Source organism: Pseudophryne corroboree, chromosome 4 (assembly GCF_028390025.1).
Source record: "Pseudophryne corroboree isolate aPseCor3 chromosome 4, aPseCor3.hap2, whole genome shotgun sequence".
Taxonomy (NCBI): Eukaryota; Metazoa; Chordata; class Amphibia; order Anura; family Myobatrachidae; genus Pseudophryne; species Pseudophryne corroboree.
The window spans coordinates 482,578,037-482,600,158 of record NC_086447.1 but is presented as its reverse complement, the minus strand read 5'-3'; positions in this window follow the sequence as shown (position 1 = coordinate 482,600,158).

Sequence of the window (22,122 nt, the reverse complement as noted above, 5' to 3'; positions counted from 1 at the left end):
GTAATAGGACACCTAGGCAGGCCTGGGAGAGGTATGTATATCATTGTAGCATGTATTATGGGATATAGAAATATTGGTGTGTAAATGTTGTGATTGAGCATCAGATATGATTTAAACTTTTCTTTATTATTCTTTTTCTAGTAGCTCTGATATGTCCCCAGAGTAATTGCCCACATTTTTTTATATTTCTAACAGATAAGTCATTTATGGTTTTATATTTGCATAATGTAATAATTTCCTTGTTAAAAAAAATCTGTATCAGAAACTACTAGAAATTTATACTATATACTGGTATACAGCTATATAGCAGCTAGAGGATTATTTAGAGTCTCATATTTTATTTTTCTCTGAAATAGGATACATAGGAGGGACTGGTAGAGTTATGTATATCATTGTAACATGTATTATGGGATATAGGAATAGCTATGTGTAACTGTTGTAATTGAGCATCAGATATGGTTTAATTTTTTCTTTTTTATTATTCTTATCTAACAACTCTGATCTGCCCTATGAGTTAGTACCTACATTCTTTATTTCATTTTCTAACAGATAAGTGCCTTATGATCATATATTTTAATAATTGAATTCGTTACTGGTTTAATAAAATGTACATCACAAAGTAACACAAAGTAATGCTGAATACTGTTATATAGCAGGTATAGTATGATTTACATACTCACACTTTTTTTCCCTCTATGTGTAGTACACTATTGACAGCATGCTCCCTAGAGGGGTATGTACAGCACTGTAACATGTATTATGGAATATAAATAGAATGTATTTATGTGCAAATGTTGAGCATTAGATATAGTTTAAACATTATTATTCTTCTTTTACTAACGACTCTGATCTGCTCCCTAAGTACCTACATTCTTTTTTTATATTTCTAACATATAAGTCCCTTATGATTGTATATTTTAATAACTTAATAATTTCCTTGTTAAAAAATGTACATCATAAAAGACCTAGAAAGTAATGCTGTATACGTTTTAACTTATTTTTTTTCTCTGTGTAGTTCACCTTCTGAGGAAGTGTCCTCAAAGGAGATGTATGTATATCTTTATAACATTTTGTATTATGGAATATAGAAATAACGTATCTATGTGCAAATATTTTAAACTTATTATTATTATTATTATTATTATTATTATTCTATTCCTAACAACACTGTGTGGACGGATCAGGTGGTCCCTTAGTAAGTACTTACAGTCTCTCTTTTAATATTTTAACAGATGTCATTTATGATCGTATATTTTAACAATTTAATTAGTTCCTTGATTAAAAAAAAACAATTTTATTAAGTAACAAAATAATGCTGAATACTGCTATACAGCTACATAGCATGAATTAGTCTCACATATTTTCTTTTCATCTATATGTAGTTCACCAGATAGGTCCCCCAAAGGAGAGATGTATATCATAACGTGGTATTATGGAATATAGAAATAACATATCTATGTGCAAATGTGATTGAGTATGTATTAACATTTTTATTATTCTCTCTCTAACAGCTGTGATCTGCCCTCTAAGTACCTACAGTCTTTTTTTCTAACAGATAAGTCACTTTTGATATAATATTTTAATCATTTAATCAGTTCCTAGTTAAAAATTGATAGAAACAGAGACATAGAATTTGACCCATCTAGTTTGCCTTTTTAAGGTTAGGTTATTAGGGTCAGGGGTTAGAGTGAGCAGTTTGGTTAGGATTAAGGGTGAGGGTTGGGGTGTTAGTGTTATTAGGATTAAGGTTGAAGGTATTAGTGTTAGGAGTTAGGATTAAGGGTGCGAGTTAGGATATTAGTGTCAGGATATTCATTTTAGGGTATGTGTTACAATTTAGGGTGAGGGTATTGGGATGTTGAATCTCTTCAGGGATGCTGAGTCTCTTCAGAATGACTTAATTAAACTGGAAGAATGGGCAGCAAAATGGAGAATTAGATTCAACACAGACAAGTGTAAGGTGATGCACTGTGGGGGCAAGACCAGAAATTACACCTACATACTAAATGGGGTAATAATAGGGGATTCTGTACTGGAAAAAGACTTAGGAGTTCACATAGATAACAAATTAAGTAGCAGTACCCAAAGTAGGAGTGCAGCAAAGAAGGCTAATAAGATATTAGCATGCATAAAACGGGGAATTGATGCAAGGGATGAGAGTATTATACTCCCATTATATAAATCACTAGTGAGGCCACATCTTGAATACTGTGTGCAATTTTGGGCACCATATTACAAAAAGGATATCCTGGAGCTAGAAAAGGTTCAGAGGCAGGTGACCAAATTAATCAAGGGCATGAAGATGCTGGAATATGAGGAAAGGCTTGTAAGGCTAGGCATGTTTACATTGGAAAAGAGGAGACTAAGAGGGGACATGATCAACATCTACAAATATATAAGGGGTTAATACACAGAGCTCGGGAGGGACCTGTTTTCTATAAGATCAGCACAGAGGACACGTGGTCACTCGCTAAGGTTAGAGGAAAGGAGTTTCCACACATTGAGGCAAAAAGGTTTTTTTCACAGTAAGGACAATACGTGTTTGGAATTCACTGCCTGAGAGAGTAGTAACAGCGGACTCAGTCAACACCTTTAAGAATGGGTTAGATAAAATCCTATTGGATAAAGATATTCAGGGTTATGGTGTGTAGGCACGCATTATAGTTAATATAACTAGTTCTAACATAAAAATAACTAGTCCTATAAAAGGACTACATAGGAGACCACAAATAGGTTGAACTCGATGGACAATTGTCTTTTTTCAACCTTAGTTACTATGTTACTATTCATGTTAAGGGTTAGGATTAAGGGTTAGGGTATTAAGGTAAGGGTATATAGACAACATACAGCCAGGTAAACAGAGGTCAAGCTGGGAAGAGTGTCCAGGTTGGACTGCAGGAGCCATAGGGGAAAGCATATCTATGTGTAAATGTCAACAGATATAGTTTTACTTATTATTTTTCTTTTCCTCTGTGTAGTTTACCATCTGCATCCTCCGTAAAGGAGAGGCATGTATATCATTATACCAGGTCATATTATGGAATAGAGAAAAGCTACAGCTACTGTAACAATATGCAAGTTTAAAATGTTGCCCTTAAAAATGAAAATCTGCCCCCCTCACTGATTATGTGCAGGGTGCTAGAATGAACATGCCCCCACATACTGCAGACCTCAGCACGTCACTGCTAGCAGCTAATATAGCAGCCTTACATCTGGCTCTGCTTAGCAGCATTACTACGTGTATTGGTAGAGATTATGGGACAAATTTATCAGCGGTTAAAAGACCAATTGCTGATAATTTGGAGTCTCACTGGTTATAGGTAATTTTATTTCCAGAATACGAAAAACCTCTCTGCTGTAAATAGCACATTTTAGCTGCATGTAGTTATTACTATGCCATTATTATACAGGTACATTTACTAGCAGAATATAATGTACATAGCAACAAAGTTAGGATCATAAATCTAATTTTAGATAAGGAGCAAAGATCACATAAATACAATAACTGTTAGGCGCCGGGGTTCGCTCGTCGGTGCGGCCCGGCGCCTAGCAACCAGGGACGCCGTACGCGTACAGCCGCCGGCTCCCTGGCAACGCTAGACGCCGGGCGCACTGAGCCGCACGGACCCTAGCAACGGGGACGCCACTGGCGGACCGCGTTCCCCGTTGCTGGGTCCAGTTAAAATGATTGTGCACCTGTTTCCTGGCCGTGCAGCAAGGCAGCTGCACGGCATTTGTGTAATCAGCCCTGTCAGCAGCTGATTGGAGGACTCCTGTTTATATGCACTCTCAGGGCTTCTCACAGACGCCGGTAACAGCTTCCTGCATGCTGTCCTTGTTTGCTGAGAGTCTGTTTCCAGTCTTGCTGTATCCGGTCGTTCCAGTCTCCAGTAGTCCTGTACTCGGAAGTTGTCATCTTGTTCCTGGAGTCCTGACTGATCACCGTTTAACATCCAGTGGTGTTCGTGAGTCACGGCTTTGCCGTGTGTTGCGGCTTGGCCGCTTTACCATTTATTATTTGTGTTTTGGAGCATTTTGCGGAGGGTTCCGCTTCCACAGGTCCACTCTGGTATCCGGCGGTGCTGGGTAGGAGTATTGGACAAGTGGATTTTTGGTTGTCCTTTTCCCTGGCGGTTTTTCCGCACATACTTCAGGTCTTTGCTAGTTAGCTTGTTGCCCCTGGCCTGTTGTCAGTCAGAGGTCCTCTTGTTATCATCCTGCCTCGGATTTCCCTTTGTCTCTCATTAAGACTGGGGGGCACCGGAGTTGGGCAGACATAATCCGCCCTTCAAACGTGGCTGCCAAGGGCTCAAGAAACCATAGTCTCGCAAGGGATTTCCGATAGCACGGGTGAGACAATAGAGTTAGGGCGCCAGGGGCAACTAGTCTTTCCTGCTCCCGTTACCAGCATTCCATTCCAGCGCTCTGGTCATTGTCATAAGATCTCCTCTGGTCAGGAGTGCTGGAATCATAACATTATTACCGGCCACACCAAAACTTAAAATTAAACGGGGTTTAATTTTTTTTCTCATTCAGTTTTGTAAGAGTTTATCGGCCTCATGAATCCAACAGGTTTAGGGCCAAATCCTGGTCAGCTCTTAGTCAGCCAGATTCAAGAACTTACTCAGATGGTTCAGGATCTTTCCCTTCGGGTGAAGTCGCAGGAAGATCTTTTGCGAACTTCCCCGAAGGTAGTCCCTGAACCAAAGATGCATTTGCCTGACCGTTTTTCTGGTGATAGGAAAGAGTTTTTTAATTTTAAAGAATCCTGTAAGCTTTATTTTCGTTTAAGACCGATCTCCTCGGGTACTGAATCTCAGCGGGTTGGGATTATTATTTCTTTGCTCCAGGGGGATCCTCAGACCTGGGCATTTGGTTTAAAAGCAGAGGATCCGGCCTTGTTGTCAGTAGACGCCTTTTTTGGGTCTTTAGGGCTATTGTATGATGACCCTGATAGAGAGGCATCCGCTGAAGGTCAGTTGCGCGCTCTCAGACAGGGTAGGAATCCTGCAGAGGTTTATTGTACGGAGTTTCGCCGTTGGTCGAACGACTGTGGCTGGAATGACCCAGCCCTGCGCAGTCAGTTTCGCCTCGGCTTATCAGAGTCTATAAAAGACAGTCTCCTTCAGTATCCCGCTCCTGAGACTCTCGATAAACTCATGGAGCTTTCTATTAAGATTGATCGTCGTCTCAGAGAGCGGAGGGCTGAAAAAGGAGCACCTGTCAGGTCAACTCCATGTGTATATTCCATTCCTGAGGACGTAGAGGAGCCCATGCAGATGGGTCTCTCCCGGCTGTCTCCTGAAGAAAGAGCCAGAAGGCAAAACTCTGGTCTTTGTTTGTACTGTGGGGGTAAGGGACATTTTGCCCGTAATTGTCCGAACAAGTCGGGAAACGCCTCGACCAGGTGAATTGTGAGGGGGTTCACCTAGGTCTGCAGCTTATCTCCTCGAATAACTCCCTTTTAGTCCCAGCTAAAGTTTCCTTTGGCAGCCTCAGTTCTTCGGTGTCGGCTTTTGTTGACAGTGGAGCTGCAGGAAACTTTATGGATTTAACTTGGGCTAAGGCCTTAGGCATTCCTCAGTTATCTTTGGGTAGGTGTGTCACCATGCATGGCTTAGATGGGAGTCCACTGTCCAATGGGGTTATTTCCCTCTGTACACCCCCTGTACTACTTACGGTAGGAGCTCTTCAATCTGAAAAAATCGAGTTCTTCCTTACCCATTGCCCAGCAGTTCCAGTGGTTCTGGGTCACCCTTGGCTGGCCTTTCATAATCCCACCATTGATTGGCGGTCGGGAGAGATTTCACAATGGGGTACCTTCTGTGATAAGGAATGTATTACGTTTCCAGTCAGAATAGCAGCTGCCATTCCTGAACTCATTCCCGTGGAATACCAAGAGTTTGCTGATGTGTTCTCCAAGGGCAATGCAGACATTCTGCCTCCACATCGGCCTTATGATTGTGCTATTGAGCTAATTCCTGGTGCCGCATTGCCAAAGGGAAGGTTATATGCTTTATCCGGGCCAGAAACTGCGGCCATGAATGATTATGTTAAGGAGAGCCTAGGGAAAGGATTTATTAGGCCATCAAAATCTCCTTTAAGTGCAGGCTTCTTCTTTGTGGAGAAAAAGGATGGCTCGCTTAGACCTTGCATTGACTTTAGAGCCCTGAATAAAATCTCAGTAAAAAATACTTATCCTCTGCCGCTGATTTCTGTCCTCTTTGATCAGCTGCGTTCGGCTGTGATTTTTTCTAAAATTGACCTAAGAGGAGCGTATAACCTCATCCGAATCAAGTCTGGAGATGAGTGGAAGACGGCCTTCAGTACTCAGTCGGGTCACTACGAGTACCTGGTGATGCCGTTCGGCTTGTCTAACGCTCCAGCAGTTTTCCAGGACCTCATTAACGATGTGCTCCGTGACTTCCTAGGGAAATTCGTGGTCGTTTACTTAGACGACATCCTGATTTATTCTGACTCAATTGAACAACATGTTACCCAGGTGCGTCAGGTTCTTCAAAAGTTACGTGAGAATCATCTATATGCCAAGCTGGAGAAATGTGAGTTTCATGTCACGGAGGTATCTTTTTTAGGGTACATTATTTCCCCTCGGGGATTTTTCATGGAACCTAAGAAGCTCCAGGCCATCCTTAGTTGGGCGCAACCCACCAATTTAAAAGCAATTCAGCGCTTTTTAGGGTTTGCGAATTATTATAGGAGGTTCATTCTTTTTCCGACCTGGTTGCTCCCATTGTGGCTCTGACAAAGAAAGGAGCGGATCCTACCAACTGGTCGCGTGAAGCTGAGTTGTCCTTTCGGGCCCTGAAACAAGCTTTTGTCTCGGCTCCAGTCCTCAGACATCCCAATCCAGAATTGCCCTTCGTTGTGGAGGTTGATGCCTCGGAGGTTGGAGTGGGGGCTATCCTATCTCAAAAGGATCCGGAGTCTCTGGAACTACATCCTTGTGCCTTTATGTCCAGGAAATTCTCCTCCGCTGAATCCAACTATGACGTTGGTAACCGGGAGTTACTGGCAATAAAATGGGCTTTCGAGGAGTGGAGGCATTGGCTGGAGGGAGCAACACATACTATTTCAGTATTGACTGACCATAAAAACCTGCAATACATCGAATCAGATAAGCGGCTGAATGCCCGGCAGGCTCGTTGGGCTTTATTCTTTACTCGTTCCAAATTTATTATCACTTTCAGGCCAGGTTCCAAGAATACCAAGGCGGATGCCCTGTCACGCAGTTTTCTTCCGGTTCACAATAACAGTCCTGTTACTCCCATACTTCCATCTTCAGTCATTTGGGCAGGCCTCACACAAGATTTATTTACCCAGTTAAAACAGCTTCAACACCAAGCTCCTGGAAATACTCCTGCTGGTCGTCTTTACGTCCCTGAGTTTTTGAGAGCTACTGTTTTGACTGAGTTCCATGATAACAAAGTTTCCGGGCATCCGGGGATCTCTAAGACTTTGGAGTTAGTCTCCCGCTCAGTATGGTGGCCTGGTCTTTCTAAAGACGTTAAGGAGTTTGTTTTTTCATGTCAGGTTTGTGCACAGCATAAGGTTCCCCGTTCCTTGCCTATCGGGCAACTTATGCCCTTAAATGTCCCCCTCAGGCCATGGTCTCATATTTCCATGGATTTTGTGGTAGACCTTCCCCTTTCAGCCGGATTCCGAGTCATATGGGTGGTAGTGGACCGTTTTAGCAAGATGGCTCATTTCATTGCTCTTCCCCGACTGCCATCTGCCCAAGGATTGGCAGTTTTGTTTCTCCGCCATGTTTTCAGACTTCATGGGTTGCCCACTGATATTGTTTCTGATCGGGGTCCACAATTCATTGCACAATTCTGGAAGTGTTTTTGTGCTTCATTAAAGATGAAATTGTCATTAACATCCGGTTACCACCCCCAATCCAACGGGCAAACCGAGCGAGTTAACCAATCATTGAAACAGTATTTGCGTTTGTACTCAGCCAAACTCCAGAATGATTGGTCCGAGTTTCTTCCATTGGCGGAGTTTGCTTACAATAATTCTTGTCATTTCTCCACTAATGTGTCTCCATTCTTTTCAGTTTTTGGTTTTCACCCCAGAGCTAATTCTTTTTTTCAACATTCCTCAGTTTCCTCGCTAACCTTAACCTCCCATCTTAGAGCCATTTGGAAAAAAGTGCACCTTGCTCTCAGAAAAGCGGCCTTTCAAGAGAAAAAAAATTCTGACAGGCTCCGACGTCCTTGCACTTTTAAGGTGGGAGATAGGGTATGGTTGTCGACTCGTAACATTAGACTTCGACAATCCTCGGCTAGATTGGGACCCAAATTTATTGGACCATTTCATATTATTAAAAAAGTCAACCCAGTTGCTTTCCGGTTACGTTTACCAAGATCTCTCCGGATTGGAAATACGTTTCATTGCTCCCTGTTGAAACCATACGTTTCTTCCAGTAGATTTCCTCGGAAGATCTCTCAGGGAAGATCTCCAGTGGATGTACAGGGACAACAGGAGTTCCTGGTGGAGAAGGTTCTCGATTCCAAATTGTCCCGGGGCAGGCTTTATTTTCTGGTTCACTGGAGAGGCTATGGTCCAGAGGAAAGGTCTTGGGTCCTGGATAAGGATCTTCATGCCCCGAGGCTCAAGAGGGCATTTTTTCGGGAATTTCCTCGGAAGCCTGGCTTTAGGGGTTCCTTGACCCCTCCTCAAGGGGGGGGTACTGTTAGGCGCCGGGGTCCGCTCGTCGGTGCGGCCCGGCGCCTAGCAACCAGGGACGCCGTATGCGTACAGCCGCCGGCTCCCTGGCAACGCTAGACGCCGGGCGCACTGAGCCGCACGGATCCTAGCAACGGGGACGCCACTGGCGGACCGCGTTCCCCGTTGCTGGGTCCAGTTAAAATGATTGTGCACCTGTTTCCTGGCCGTGCAGCAAGGCAGCTGCACGGCATTTGTGTAATCAGCCCTGTCAGCAGCTGATTGGAGGACTCCTGTTTATATGCACTCTCAGGGCTTCTCACAGACGCCGGTAACAGCTTCCTGCATGCTGTCCTTGTTTGCTGAGAGTCTGTTTCCAGTCTTGCTGTATCCGGTCGTTCCAGTCTCCAGTAGTCCTGTACTCGGAAGTTGTCATCTTGTTCCTGGAGTCCTGACTGATCACCGTTTAACATCCAGTGGTGTTCGTGAGTCACAGCTTTGCCGTGTGTTGCGGCTTGGCCGCTTTACCATTTATTATTTGTGTTTTGGAGCATTTTGCGGAGGGTTCCGCTTCCACAGGTCCACTCTGGTATCCGGCGGTGCTGGGTAGGAGTATTGGACAAGTGGATTTTTGGTTGTCCTTTTCCCTGGCGGCTTTTCCGCACATACTTCAGGTCTTTGCTAGTTAGCTTGTTGCCCCTGGCCTGTTGTCAGTCAGAGGTCCTCTTGTTATCATCCTGCCTCGGATTTCCCTTTGTCTCTCATTAAGACCGGGGGGCACCGGAGTTGGGCAGACATAATCCGCCCTTCAAACGTGGCTGCCAAGGGCTCAAGAAACCATAGTCTCGCAAGGGATTTCCGATAGCACGGGTGAGACAATAGAGTTAGGGCGCCAGGGGCAACTAGTCTTTCCTGCTCCCGTTACCAGCATTCCATTCCAGCGCTCTGGTCATTGTCATAAGATCTCCTCTGGTCAGGAGTGCTGGAATCATAACAATAACTGCCATTGGCGACTGTCAGTGATGCAGCATGAAGAGCCCTATTGCCAGGGAAAATAGGTGTTTTCTTCCATGATAAAGCTTTGTTTTACCCTATCCAATATAGCTTAGTTTCTCAAACTCGGTCCTCAAGACTCCATCCAGAGCATATATTCCAGGTCTCTTCTTCACAGAACCACAAGTGAATTAATTAGCTTCACCTGCCTTATAAAACATGTAAGTTAGTAATGAGTACACCTGTGCTTCTGCTAGGTGACCCAGAAAATGTGACCTGTGTGGGGTCCTGAGGACCAAGTTTGAGAAACATTGCAATAAAGGGTTAATGGTAACATTGCACTCACTACTGATAATACCTGTTGTTGTTCTGAATATTATTTAAAACAAGTTTTTTATTGGACCAAAGCATCTTTTATTGTCTAAGGCAGGCATGTCAAACTCATGGTCATCCAGCTGTTGTGAAACTACAAGTACCAGCATGCTTTACTAGCTGATCAGTGGAAGGTATGCTGGCAAAGCATGCTGGGAATTGTAGTTTCACAACAGCTGGAGAGCCACGAGTTTGACATGCCTGGTCTAATGGGCCCTACACACTTTGTGATCCGCCGCTGAGCTGCCCGACGGCGGATATGGGCAACGGGTGACCCAGTGGCGGGGGGGCAGTGACAGGGGGAGTGAAGTTTCTTCACTCCCCCCGTCACCCGGCTCCATAGCAGTGTAGGCAAATATGGAAGAGATCGTCCATATTGGCCTGCATGCACAAGCGACAGGGCACCAGCGATGGACGAGCACGGGCCGCGCATCGTTCATCACTGGTGCCTCCACACTGACAGATATGAATGGTATCTTGTTCATTAATGAACGAGATTGTTCATATCTTTCAGTATTATCGCCCAGTGTGTAGGGTCCATAAGGTGTTAAAATATTTTTGTTAACATTTTTAATCCTTATTTAATTTGAAGCAAAAAGTCAGTCCCACTGCATAGGCCCACGCACAAAACGTAATGACTGTTTCTTATTTTTGTTTTTTAGAAGGCCTAGGTGATTCTCCCACCAGTGGTGGCATGCCAAGTGCGTGAAGTGAGTAGTAACCTGGATTATAATCCCTTCTCATTTCCACATTATTCTATATTAAGGATTAATTTACATTGAAGTGGTGGGGAGTGGAGCATTACCAGAGATTTCACCCTATGTATTTAACCTAGAAAAGGAGACATGAATGAGGGATCAGGGATCTCAGACAATGCTTCAAAGTGACTGTTCCTTGGCATGTGATGGTATCTAAATGCACATTCTTTCCCATTGTAGATATTTACCAGCATGTTTCACAGCATGCGGCGTGTATGGCAAGTAAGGTAAGTACACAGGAGGCTCACAGGAGTAGCTCACATTACAGGCCAGTGGGCTCGTTACCACAGCACCACAGTAGTGTCAGGGACGTTGTAGAGTTGGTGCTATCTCCTCAGATTGTCTTTAGGGATATTTATAGTGTTTTGGCAAGTTAGGGACTTTACATTCATGGCATAAAGCCATTACACAGTGAGAGACAGAATAATGGGGGCTGCGGTCTGCAGCATCAGTTTTCTTCCCAGTCCCACTACTAATAAGAATGATAACTACACCAGTTCATTCCAACATTACACATACAGAAAAACTATATTCATGAACAGTACTTACACATCATCTATCTACAACATCACATTTCCTCTCCCTGTTTCCCAGTATTACTGAAGATAAAATTTATTCAGTAATAATCACTGGTGGATTTCCTACTAGGGACTTAAGGCCTGGTGGGCGCCACCTTCTGGGAACAGTGCAACAGGCTGCTACCCCCTTCACATGTCATTTATTCATTGGCAGAGGCAGTCTGGGGACAGGGGCTCACTGTGTCTGTACCTATTCTATTACAAGCTAGCCCCCTGACAGTCATTTTCTTGTTTCCTTAGGCTTTTTCCTGTACCTCCTCCTCTTTCCACCTCAGAATTCCCCCTCCTTGCTCTCTCTCCCATACAGCTCCAACCCCCCCCCCCCCCCCACACACACACTCCAATTCAACTTCAGCAGAAGAACACTGAAAGAGGGAAAAGCCAAGCATCATTCTGACCTTACATGCACAGACAGTGGGAGCTGCAGTACCAGTGGACCCTGTACCTCCAAAACATACATTACACTTATGATTTATTAATAATGTGTAACAATATATATTAGAAATGACGAGCACTGGAGGTTACGAAGTCATCAAAGTGTTATTTATAATGCGGACACCATAATGTTGACATCTGTGATGTCAACATCTTCATAATGTTGACATTCAATATGTCGACCGACAGACTGTTGATCCATGAATTTAGGGTTAGACTGCAGTTTGGGTTAGGTTGCAGCTGGGGTTATGGTGCAATCAGACTGATGATCCCCAATTCTGGGGTTTGGGACATAAATTCATACATACACCTATGTACAATTGGTGGGAGTGGTGTACCGTAGCATGTGTGTAGCCCAGCCACCATGATTCCATGCATCACCTCTGGGCAGCAGTGCTGTAATACTTATCGGAGTCACATCTGCCGGGCTGCGGATGACAGCACAGATGATCTCCCTGTCTGTAAGATCTCACGCCCGCTAACAGCAAGGGACAGATGCAAACTACTTACCACTGTAACACATGTATTTAAACACCGTTGAATTCTCTGGTATAATGACAAGTAGTATTCCAACACTGTTGAATACTCTGGTATAATGGCAAGTAGTTTGCAGACTGTCCCTTGCTCTCTTAGCATCAGCAAGTCTGTCATCTTGCAAATAAAGTAGCCAGTGTGGCATTATAGGTGTAATGGGCAGTGGTGGTGAGGGATGGAGGACCTGTCATTGTCCCTTACACCTGTGCCAAGGAGTCCCTACTACTACCCCTACCCAGTGCATCCTACTACTAATACTGCTGTACCTAAAGGCTTCCTGAGCCCTAAATACCCCACTGGTACTGATTCTGTTTCCACATATGCTATGTATATCACAGTAACAGGCCTTTATTTCCACTAATTACAGGTTACCATCACCAGAGAAACTACGCCATTATTCCACCTGTTGGAGACAGCAATAATTACATATTTGGCTAGTTTGGGAGAGTTAACCAATAAGGCGCAATGCAGCTAAGATGTTAAAGGCTTAGATAAATGTCACCACATTTAAAACAAGAAATAACATACAAGAAGTTTAAGCCCTCATTACACACTCAGCGCAACATAAAGGTATACGTCCCTTTTCTCTTTTGGATGTTGATATTCCTTCTCACGATTCCTCTGAAAGGTGCTCTCTGATCCGTTGACTCCAAAATGTGGAAATAAAAACAAAAAACAACCACCAATGTGTAGATCGTTATTTTTTTAAAATAAATCATCTCTATATCAATTGTCTCTAAATCAAGTTTGACTTCAGCGTACCGAGACTCACACAAAATAGCATAAATATATGTTCATAAAGGTATCTTTATCTTCTCTTTCCAAATAACTAGTGCTCGATTCACCACAAAGTGTAAAAACAGAAATAGAATAAGTGAAGGATAGTCTGGTTGGGAGCGTACCCCGGAACTCACACAGAAGATGCAGGTTGTAAACACATCTAGGTATCTTTGGGGTATGACACACAGCGTACCCAAACTCACACTGCACGACGTATGGTGACTCCTATAAAGGTATCTTTCAAAGGTTGTGATTCATCGGTCCATTCTCCAGCCGTATGACTTGTGTGCTCAGTTTTTAACGTAAAAATAAAAACAAAATAAAAAAATAATGTGTGGTACGTTCTGTTAGGTCAATTCGAATATGTATCAATAAGGAATTTGGACCAGCTCATACCCAAACACAGGAAAAAATTAACATGTGCTCAGAAGAGTGTATTCTAATTTCTTTCTTTTAGTGTTCTATCAATGCACCATAGGGTGTAAAGAGTGAAAAAGTAAGTTTGTCCAAAACTAAGAAAGAACTGAATGGGATGCGTTCCCCAAGATTCACAGGAGAAATGCAGGCTATAGACACATCTAGGTTTCTTTGGGGTAAAACCACATAGCGTACCCAAACTCACACTGCAAGGTATACGGTGACTCCTATCAAGGTATCTTTCAAGCGCTGTAGTTCAAATACATAGGTCTCCAACCGTACAGCTCGTATTCTCAGAAAAAAATGGAAACAAATGGAAAAGACGTGTAGTAGGTTCTGAGGTCAGCTAGTATATCTAACAGGGATATTCAAACTGAAGCTTACCCCCACTCACACAAATAGGGAATGGTGTATACACATCAAGGTATCTTTGGACGGTACTATATTAGCAGGTTTGTGAATGAAAATATGGGGCCCAAGAGGGAAACTGATAACAGAAGAATGCGTACCACAACACTTACAGGAACAGTGCAGAAATCAAACACATCATGGTATCTTTAAATGTGAAATGACCACATACATCTCGTACCCTGACTCACACTTGGAAATGGAGAGCTGCTCCTATCAAGGTATCTTTTCTAGGCGATCAGTGAGATATCCCTTTTTCCAACTCTTATAAACCAAGGTAACATGTATCCACAGGTTTTTCTCATAAAAAACAAATTTATTTGTATACAACAGTCTTAAAAGAATAGACCACGGTAAAAACCATCCACAAAGAAAAGATGAAAATAAAAAAAATCCCAAAAATGAAAAAAATAAAATTGAAAAAAGTTACACAGATTAAAAAAATAGTCCTGGCTACTCACACTCCTGATAGCAGTATCAACGCGTTTCAGTCATGTGACCTTTATCAAGATAATGTGGAGTGTGCAGTAGCAAGATATTTAAAGTAGGAGTAGCCAATAAAATCACAGCAGGAAATGACATCATACAATTATTGTAAAAACATATAGATCTCATCCAAGAAGAACCTAAACACAAGCTTAATACAGAATTGAGTGAACTAAATCAGAAGTATTACACATCTTAATATAAACAGCGCTTTTAAACAGCATTAAATGCTTAAACAGCAACCTAATCGCGCTGGCCGGAAGTGTATGGCCGCTGGGACTGATGAGAAATGTAGTCCGTTTCTGAGTTTCCTGTGTAGTTCAACAGATGTAATTTCCGGAAGTGACGTTACGCAAACGGGCGGAAGTGACGATTCTCACTCAGACTCATGGGAAATGTAGTTCACACGGTACAGGAAATGTAGTTCAAACAATACAGACAGGATATCCTGTCCTGATAGCATGGCATTTATGAACCAGAACAGAAGGCATCATGGGATATGTAGTTTGTTTACATCATTTTCTAAAAAAGAACAAAATGTCAGTTTTTTGTCATACTCGTAATTCCAGATAAGATAACACTGCTACCATTAATTAAACTGTATATATCATATAATCCAAAGGTTAATTAAAATGTTAATTAAAATGATACCACTCATAAGCCTTGCGGCAATACAAAAATCATGTTTGTATATATTATTTTTTTTAAAGATGTGATAAACATATACAGATAATTGCACAAAACCCAAACAAAAATATATCTAAACCCATATCCAGATACACAGATGTCTATACAAGGCATGAACAAAAATAAACATACACCCAAAAATAATTCTGGACCAATATAAAAAATTTATAGAAACCACTTGAGTTCAAAGTCACAGTTTAGTCCATTTGGACTAAGGGTGTTATAATTAAATATACAGCTCATTTCCATTTTTGCTAAAGCACTTGCCGTATCTCTATTTCTCAGTGTACTTTGAACATGTCTTATACCATAAAAGCCGGTGATGCCTGAAATTAATGAGTCATGTTTATTTTTAAAGTGGAGAGACAAAGAATGTGTCTCCAGTCCTTTCTTTATGTTCCTCATGTGTTCTCCCATTCGTGTTTTGAGAGGACGCAATGCCCTCCCAATATAGAATAGGTTGCACTTGCATCTGATAGCATATACAACATTTTTGGTGTCACATGTAATGAAATTTCTAATATCCACATCTATATTATTGATGGGAGACTTTTTTGATGTTACTGATACCACCCCCTTTCACATTCCTACGTCCGATACAACACCCGCACCTGAAAAAACCCTGTGAGGTAATTCTTACTGCTGGGAAAGATGGCTGAAAGGCACTAGAGACTAACTTAGTCTTCAAATTAGGGGCTCTGCAATAAATATGAACCGGATTATTAGGTATAAGGGTACCAATCACTGGATCTTTTTTCAAAAGTTCCCAGTGCTTCTTTAAGACTCGTTCTATTGATTTATGTTGTACATTGTATTCCGTAATGAAGGCCCATTCGAATTTGTCATCTTTCTTTTTATGTTGTCCTGTTTTTGATAGTAAATCCTTACGTTCCAACTCACTACTGTTCCCCATTGCCTGATTCACTCTATTTGTATTGTAACCAAATACTTCAAATTTCTTGGCTAATTCTGTTGCCTGGATATGAAAGATTTCATCTTTGCTACAATTCCTTTATAGCCTGGTGAATTGGCTAACCAGAATTGAATTCAGCCAATTCTCGTGGTGGCAACTGGTGGCCATGATGTAAGTGCCACAATCCGTAGGTTTGGAAAAAGTTTTCGTATTGATCTTTTGGTCCTCTATATATACTGTGATGTCCAAAAAATCAATTCTTTGTTTATCACTGACAAAGGTAAGTTTTATATTCCTGTTATTGGTATTCAAGAGTGCGCAGAAACTTTTTAATGAATCCTCGTCCTCTCTCCAAATAAAGAAAATATCGTCTATATAGTGGGCATATGACACCAGGTTCGCTCCGAGCCCGTCAATGGACCAGATAGTTTCGCTCTCCCACAATCCCATGAAGAGATTTGCGTAGCTCGGAGCGATCCTAGTGCCCATGGCAGTGCCCATCTTTTGAACGTAAAACTGTTCTTTAAACAAAAAAAAATTTATTATCAAGAATGAATTATATCCCTTCAATAACCAGATCTTTCATATCTTCTGGCATTCCTGATTGATTAAGGAAGTGTTGAGTGGCATCTAGCCCCTGTTTATGGTCTATTATTGTATAAAGGGAGCTCACATCGGCAGTTACTAACCAGTCACCTTCCTCCCATTTAACTGTCTCCAACATCTGCAGAAATTCTTTTGTATCCTTCAGGTGTGACCTGTTAGTACCACTGGCTGTAAAATTAAATCTATGAACTGTGAAAGATTAGCTGTAATTTAACATACTCCCGATATTATTGGTCTCCCAGGAGGATCAGTGAGACTCTTATGTACTTTGGGAAGCACATATATAACCGGAACTACCGGATTTTCAGTAGTGATGAATTTGGCTTCCTTTTCACTTATAGTCCCCTTCTTCTCATACTTCTCCACCAGATTTTTTAATTTAGACATGGTTAACTCAGTGGGGTTATTCCTCAACTTTCTATAAAAACTGAGCACACAAGTCATCCGGCTGGAGAACGGACCGATGAATCACAACCTTTGAAAGATACCTTTATAGGAGTCACCATACGTCGTGCAGTGTGAGTTTGGGTACGCTGTATGTCATACCCCAAAGATACCAAGATATGTTTACAACCTGCATCTTCTGTGTGAGTTCCGGGGTACGCTCCCAACCAGACTATCCTTCACTTATTCTACTTCTGTTTTTACACTTTGTGGTGAATCGAGCACTAGTTATTTGGAAAGAGAAGATAAAGATACCTTTATGAACATATATTTATGCTATTTTGTGTGAGTCTCAGTACGCTGAAGTGAAACTTGATTTAGAGACAATATATATAGAGACGATTTTTTTTTTTTTTAAAGAACGATCTACACATTGGTGGTTGTTTTTTGTTTTTATTTCCACATTTTGGAGTCCACGGATCAGAGAGCACCTTCCAGAGGAATCGTGAGAAGGAATATCAACATCCAAAAGAGAAAAGGGACGTATACCTTCATGTTGCGCTGAGTGTGTAATGAGGGCTTAAACTTCTTGTATAGCAATAATTACATGTATCTCATGAGCAGGGCCCTCTCCCCTCATGTGCTTATCCTTCTCTTACTTAAACCATCTTCGATGGAACCAAATCCCCTGGCTTTCTACCACCATGATACTTATTTCAGTGTTGTCTGCCGAAGTACATGACAATATGACAATAAAACATTTGAATCTTAAATAATCCTGAGTCTTAGTACTGTGGTTACCCTGAGACTTCTGCTTATCTGTACCTGATGTCCTTCTGCTAAGTTCTGACCTCTGTATGCTTCCCTGATCCTCTGCTCTGCACTGGGGCCTGCCACACTTCCAGATGCTAAGCCACCATTACTCTGCTCTCCTGTCTGTGGCCCCACTGTCTGGTGGAACTTCTATTCCTGGCTCTGGATTAATCCCAGCTGCCTGTCCCCTTCCTGCTGAATACTCCTACTGTGCTGACTCTCTGTTGTGCTCTCCGGCCTACCACCATCTTTAAAGAATCCTGCTGATTGCGGTGTTGGCCCAGGCGCCGCTGAAGCTGCTCACTAGTACTGCAGTCTGAGGAACTGAAAAAAACAAAAGGTAGTGATTTACATGATAATAGCTCTGACTGAAATTGCGAACATTGATGATAATCTTCCAGATGAAGACAATAATTATGGCTATCCTAGATGACGTTTATTGAGGAGCTACAAAAGACCAAAAAACACAATTCATGCTCCTTCACCACCACCTAGTGGACACTGCTGAAACAAGAATCCGTGGCATTGTCAAATTATTTCTTCTAATGCAGGAACTATTTAATGTCTCTCATTTCATTTATTAAACAATGATATGTATGTAACATGAAAAAACAACATCTAATGTAGCATATACACCATACTTGGCTACTTTTGAAAAAGCATCTGAGGGAGCCATCCACAAGGAACACAACGTCTGCTTCTTTCTTCTCAGCTGCAATAATACAAGGGAGGCAGGATTATTAGTGTTGTGTGGCACTTCCACTTATACAAGCTTAGTGCAATACTGGAGAGGAAGACACAGGGCATTTAGCTCATGCCCAGGCTCCTCCCTGATGGAGAGCCAGGTATGAGAATAATTATTATCATCATATGTACATGGCACCACAGAGGGTTCATAGTGCTGTACAAGGAGTACACATAAACACATTGCAAAATAAAAGCATAACGGAGCATAAGTACAATACACAACATTAATATAACAAAGCAGACTGATTGAGACAAGTAACAAGAGCTGCTGTTTGGCGGATCATACAATGGTACCCAGCACCCAACGTATGGACGACCAAATAGGGTCAGATGTGCTGAAAGAGAAACAGGCAAGGGAGCAGAGCACTGCTGCCAATGTTAGTGCTGGGGGGAGAAGATGAGGGGCCTGCACGTGATAGCTTAGGTACTATGGGTAAGAGGTGAACAGAGGGATGGTGACATGGTAAGGATACGTGGAGGAGGGGTGGAGGAGATGAGGGGGTGTTATGAAGAGGACGGGTAAGTGCCCATAACACCGGTATTGTGTCTGTAAGAAGCATCTATAACTGGAGGATTGGTAGAATCTCAGACCAGGCGAGGGAGTGTCAACATGAGGGAAAGTGACCAGGGTGGAGGTGAGGTGGTGGTTGTGGAAGGAGCGGAAAGGACAGGAGGGAGTATGGAGAGATGAGGTTGGAGGTGTAGGGAAAAGGAGGGGATTAGGGCTTTATATGTGATGCTTAGTCTGGACTGGATTCCAAGTGGTATAGGGAGTCGGTGATGCTGCAGATGGGGGAAGGGGGAGTAATGCCATATGGGGAGAGATGAACATAATATAAACAGAGCATTAAGGACAGAATGAAGTTGGAGAGGCGAGTGTGATGGAGGCCAGAGAGGAGGAGGTTACAGTAGTAAAGGTGGGAGATGTTGAGTGTGTGGGTAAGAGCTTTGGTGGCCTGGGGACTGAAGAAGGGCAAAAGCGATGGAGAGATAGCATGACTGTAGGGAGCCGCACATCAAGGTCCACAATCTTCCCAGCTGCTGGGCCAGGACTGGTCATGGTAGTATAGCAAACGTTTGTTTGCTAAAGCTTAATATCATATGTTACGTAAGATTTAGCATGTGCTAGCCAGCATAACTCCATTATGTGTAACTAAGGCTGTAGTGTAGTCTGTCAGGAAACTGGTTGGCATGCTATATGTATGGCCTGATTAAGGGCCACATGGGCCTGAAAATTATCAAAGGACTATTGTGAGATTAGGAGGTGTGACCAGAGCCATGTGGGCATGGCCACTACACTATCAGTCTCCCTAGATATGTAATAGGAGAAATGCCTCATTCTGTGAGGAGAATAGAAATAAAATGGTAATACCTATTATGGAAACCGGGTATGAATACTATTGCCCCTTCAATTCCAGCAGTTGTAACCAGCAAAGACGCAGAGTCTTTAAAAAGTGTAACTTTTGCTTGGAGCTTCTGTGGGGCCCCCAGCGCTACCTTCTCCTACTCCCAGCACTTGGGAATAGATAAGGCAGCCACACTCTGCAGGGTCCCTGGATACAGAAGCTACAGTCCTAGAGGATCTATAACCATAGGCGGATTCAGGGGGGGGGGGGGGCACCAAGGCACGTCCCCCCCCCTATCGTTTAGAAGATTTTTATTATTAATATAGTACACTAGCTGACGCTGGCTCCCCTGCACTCTCTATGTGCTGATGCACTACACTACAGCACAATACACTGCAAATATAATGTGCTTCCCCCTGCTGCTCGCCCCGCTGAATGTGATCTGTTTGTCAGTGATCACACGCGTCCATGGTGAGACTGTGGGCAATTCAGCAATCACATCAGACCTGATGGGGAAGGAGCAAGGAACCTCCTCTTCCTCCTCCGCTCCCCTGACCAGCAGTCCCACGCGGTCTGCCAGTATGTGGGGAGTCAGGACAATCTGACTCCTTCATGTTAAAAGCGATGGCCACGCAGCAGAGAGGGAGGATGCAACAGTCGCAACAGTGATCCCTGTGGCATCTGCACTCACTGACAGAGCAGCTGGCAGCGTAACCTGGTAAACCTAAGCAGTCAGCAAGGTCCTAGAACGCTACATGGAGAGAGGTAAATAATTACTGGGTTCCTATCAGTAACTACTGCCTGTCCAGCTGTGATGAGACTACTAGTTACAGCACATCTTGCCAACTGGATGTGTTGGTATGTGTAGTACTATCACAGTCTGGCGAGTTCTTTTTAGGCATATGTATTTAGTTTATACGTGCCTGTTGATAGGGTTGTTCTTAATTGAGGTAGCATGTCAACCTATTTGGTCCTCTACTATACATATATTCTGATTTCTTATTTTTTTGAAGTCTGTTTAACATATGTGTCTAATTTCTGTGTACTTACTGGGTAAAATGTTGACCATTTGTGGCCATGCTGTATATACTTTTTCCATATGTGTCTAGTTTAGTTTATTTTTATTTATTGGTATTGTTATCTTTAGCAAGCTTCTTTGCACCACATGTGCTAATTGCAGTATTAACATTTTTCTTGGAAAAATATATATTTACATATGTGGACCATGTGACTCCCTATTTATTTTAACTATGCCCACCTGTTAGATCTATGTGATGTTGGGATTAGCACCTCTCCCTGTCACCATCTGCTTCTCTCCATCACCTTCTCCCTATAATCCACTGCCTTTCCCCGTCACCCTTTCCTGTCACCCACTGCCCCTCGTTCACCCACTATCTCTCCCCGTCTTCTCTATCTCCTGTCATCCACTGCCTCCCCCCTATAATTCTCATCACCCACTTCTTTCCCCTGTCACCCATACCCTGGCATCATCCACTTCCTCCCCCTGGCGTCACGCCAGGCATCACCCTCTCCCAGTCATCACTCTCTCCCAGTCATGCAGATGTGACATTCCTTTTGAGCCCACTCCTTGGGGTGAGGCCACACCCACTTTTCCAGGGGTGCACGCTTACAGCACGCACAAAGAACACCCCCACCCTTCCCATGTCATGGTGTCCCCCCTGTCATTTTGTTCTGGATCCGCCGCTGCGCCTGCACATTGTGGTGCATACGCATGTGCAGTTTATGCCTGATCGCCCGACGTATGAAAATGCAGCCTAGCAATCAGGCCTAAATTACCCCCTATATACAGTAGACCCCTACATAAACCTGCTATACAGCACATATATACCTACACACAGCAGCTATATAGCACACAGATCCCTATTTATATATACACAGCAGGTAGATTACTGTATACAGCACATATAGATCCCTATATACAGCAGGTATACAGCACATAGATAACTATATACAGCAGGTATACAGATCTGTATATACAAGGATCTGTAGACAATGAATTGAGTTGTAAATTACAGTCACTGAAGAGAGACAGAAGGCACAGATAGGGAAGAAGGAAGGGGGGAGAGAAAGAGAGAAAATAAAAATCACACTCAAGGACTAGAGCTTAGACAGGAAAGGGGGGAGGAGGCAGGAGGAAGAAGATGAAGGCACTCGGC